This window comes from Sturnus vulgaris, unplaced genomic scaffold (genome assembly GCF_052056855.1).
Source record: "Sturnus vulgaris isolate bStuVul1 unplaced genomic scaffold, bStuVul1.hap1 Scaffold_180, whole genome shotgun sequence".
Lineage (NCBI taxonomy): Eukaryota > Metazoa > Chordata > Aves > Passeriformes > Sturnidae > Sturnus > Sturnus vulgaris.
In genome coordinates, this window is record NW_028276110.1 from 2987265 (window position 1) to 2991402 (window position 4138).

The window sequence follows — 4138 nt, forward strand, 5'->3', positions numbered from 1 at the left end:
TCTTCCTCCTTAACAGAACTCCAAACGAACTCCAAGCAGCTGCACAAGGCCTGGAGACTGGAAGACATTGGAAAGAAGACAAAGAGCTCCTGAGGGTTTTCTGTATTTTAATGATCCCCAACGGTGGATTTGGGGCTGAGTCCAGGACCCTCAGGCACTGAGAGAAGGTTGAAGAAGCTGCTCAAGGAGGCAGAAGCAAAACTCCAAGTCCCTTGGAGCATCAGTGGCCCCACTGAGGGCAGGGAGTGCCAAAGGCTCCCCAGGGACTGGTGAGAGCAGATCCTTGAGGGCAGGATTGCAGGAGCCCGAGGCTGTGAGCAGGGAACTGCAATGCTGAGCAAGGCCTGGGCTGGGTGGAGGAAGCAGAAAGGCCAAGGCCTGAGCCCAGGCCTGGCCCAGCAGGGCCTGTCCCTCACGGGTGGCTCGGGGCTGTTGCTGGGGCAGTGGGATGGCAGGGGCAGCAAGGACAAATGTCATCAAGCTGTGTGACACTCCAGATGCTCATGGAACCAAGGGCCAGTGTGACACAGCAGGGCCTGATGGAAACAAGAGGCCATGGTGAGCCTGCAGGGCTGGAACACCCCAGAACACTGAAATGCTGGGGGTAACCAAAGGTTCCTTTACTTGAGTTTCACACACAGGAGAAACCCCAGCCAGGTATTCTCAACATGGCCAGGTGCAAAGAAGATTCTTGATAGGAAGGGACCCACAAGGATCATCCAGGCCAACTCCTAAGTGAACAGCCCACACAGGGATTGAACCCACAACCTCAGTGATGCCAGCTCTAACCAATTGCGTTAAGAGGTCCAAATGACACAAAATTTTGCTGGCAAAATATAGACAATCAAGGAACATGGACAAAACATTCCATGCAACATCCAATTCAACATAAAACTCATATAATAGCATTAACTTCCTTGACTTAGACCATTTAAATGAAAAAAACCTTTAACCCTGAAGATACTAAGTTACCCAAAAGTATCTCAGTTAAGTAGGATTAGGAGAAGAAGAAATAGAGAACAAGAGAAGATGTATGGAAAGATACACATACAGGTACCAACAGCTCAGGTTCCAGCAGGGCTCACAGGAGAACCCCAGCAGAAGGCAGGATCCACACCATGGGCTGACCTCGCGCTCCGGCTTTTAACCCCCTGGGCCTTCATGGCCCCGCCCCTTGGGAGGGACTTCCAGTTGTTTGATCAATCAGAGTCAGGGGAGGCACCAGCTGCTATTGTGTGATTGACTGATAGTTCAGCCAATCAGAGCTGGGTTAGCATTGCCCCTGCTGTGTGATTGATTGACAGCTCAGCCAATCAGAGCTGGGTTCGCATTGTTCCTGCTGTGTGATTGGCAGCTGTGCCAGGCCATGGCTGGGGGTGGGGCTCTGTCCCACCACAAACCAAGGCCTGACCCAGCCCTGGCCCCACACGGGCATTCCGAGCATCCCAAGGTGCCTGGGACATCGATCTCATCCAGCCTGCGACCATGGTGACACTGTGGAACCTCATGGAACCATGGGTCAGTTGTGACAATGTGGACACCATGGTGACACTGTGGTGTTTGATGGAACCAAGGGGCCATTGTGACACTCTGCTGCCTCATGGAATCCAGGAGACCATTGTGGAATTTGAGGGCCCAGAGGAACCAAGGGTCCATGGTGATCTTGTGGAGCCTGTAGTGTCACAGAGGAGCCATTGTGACACAGTGAGGGCGCATGGAGCCAACGGGCCATTGTGACACATCAGGGCTGTGTGGATCCATGAAAACATTGTGACATTGTGAGGCCTCATGGAAGCACAGGGCCATTGTGACACTGCAGAAACAAGGGGTACATTGTGACACTGCAGGGCCTCATGGAACCAAGGGAACATGGGGACACCGTGGGATCCCATGAAACAAAGGGAACATGGAAGAGTTCTGGCTGGCTGGGCCTCCTGGTGATTTCTGGCAGGTCTGGCTGACCCTGGCATGTCGAGGGCTGCCTCTCACCTGCCCCTGAAGCACTGGGGCTCTGGGCTTTCCTTCCTATGGGAGAGAAGTGTCCTTCTCCTCTAGCTGTCCATGACCAAAATTGGGATGCCTCCTCCAAATTTCCCAATATACAAAGATTGTTCCCAGATGAAATCTGCCAGGACTAACAGGACTAACTAACTGATCTGTCTGGCTTGGCCATCCATGGGCCACCTCTCATCTGCCTTTGAAACACTGGGACCGTGTGCTTTTCTTTCTTATGGGAAAAAACCATCCATCTTGACCAGGTGCCCATGGCCAAAATTGGGAATCTCCCTCCAGAATTCCCGATATCCAAGGATTGCTCCCAGACAAAATCTGCCATGACTGACAAGTCTGGCTGGCCTTGGCTTCCTCAGGGCCAGCTCTCATCTGCCTTTGAAACACTGAGGCTCTGTGCTTTCCTAATTAAAAGAAAATAATAGTAATAATTTCCTTCTTCCTGGCCAGATGCCCATGGCCAGTATTGGGATTCCACCTCCAAAGTGTCCTATGTCCATGGATAGCCCCTAGATGAAAGGTGCCAGAAGAGACAGGTCTGGCTTGGCCCATGGGTGGCCACTTCTCATCTTGTTCCAAAACACTTGGACTTCACGCTTTGCTTTTCTATAGGAAAAATACATCCATCTCAACCAGCTGCCCATGGCCAAAATTGGAATTCCACTACCAAAACTCTGCACTTCCAAGGATTCCTGCCAAGTGAATGCTGCCGGGACAGACAGGTCTGGCTGCCCTTGGCCTCTTGGGGGCTGCCTCTCACCTGCTTTCCAAACACTGGGCCTCGGTGCTCTCCTTGTAATGGGAAAGAACCATCCTTTTTCTAAAGATGTCTGTGGTCAAAATTGAGATGCCTCCCCCCAAATTCCATATATCCAAGGATTCCTCCATGACAAAAACTTCCAGGGCAAACAGGTGTGGCTGGTTTGGCCTCCCAGGAGCCACCTCTCTCCTCTTCTTCCTTTAAGGCACTTGGGCTATGTGCATTCCTTCCTATGGAAAAGAACCACCCTTATCTACACAGAAATGGCTAAAATTGGTATTCCATCTCCAAAACTCCCTATATCCAAGCGTGGATTTCAGACAAAAGGATGGAGAGGTCTGGCTGGCCTGGGCATCTGATGGCTGCCTTTCATCTTCCCCTCAAACACCAGTGTTCTGTGATTTCCTTCCTATGCAAAAGAACCATCCTTCTCCTCCGAGTGTCCATGTCTGAAACCTGGATTCCGCCTCTAAAATTCTGTATACCCAAGGGTTGCTCCCAGGCAAAACTTGCCAGTACTGTCAAATCTGTCTGGCCTTGGCCTCTGGGGATCATCTCACATCTGGCCCTGAAACACTGGGGCTCTGTTCTTTCCTTCCTATAGAAAAGAACTGGCCTTCTTGTGCAGGGACCAGGACCAAAATTGGGATTTGGCCTCCCAAATTCCATATATCCAAAGATTGCTCCAAAACAAAAAGTAGCCCAGACGTAGAGGTGTGGCTTGCCCTGTCCTCTGGTGATTTGCTTAGACTATGAACAGAACATCTTCAACTGCAAAGACCTCAGGGAAGACACAAAGATCTCCTGAGGTGGGGTTTGGAGGCTACAAGCACCTGACCACTATATAGGGACAAAGAAGCTCTGTGCTCAGTGGGGTGGAGAGAACAAGAGATGAGAGCCATGACAGTGTTTAAAGAGTGGTTCCAGAGACAGTGGATCCTTTTAACATAGTGGAAAACAGCCAGAGAAAGAAAGAATTAATGCCAGCTGGAAAGCCAGGGAGGTCCAGACTGGAAAAAAGGAGAAAGAAATTTCCTTCCTAGGGCAGAGGTGTGGTGCCAGACATCCCTCAGAAGGAGTCTGGAGCAGCCCAAGGCTCTGTGTGTGCAGGCAGAGGCAGGCAGGAGGCAGAGCTGTCAGCAAAGGAAGGGGCCAGCGAGGTGGGGCAGCCGGGGGATGACGACAGCCTGCAGGGACAGAGGCGCAGGGCATGGACACTGTAGGACAGCCTGGGCTGCAGAGGCCACAGGGATGGGCAGCAGCTGAAAGGCCCTGACAGAGCCAACTCCTGCAGCACTTGGGCCATGCAGGCTGGCCCTGGGCCTGAGGCCAGCAGGGGACAAGTGAGCCTTGCTGTGCTGGGGCCTC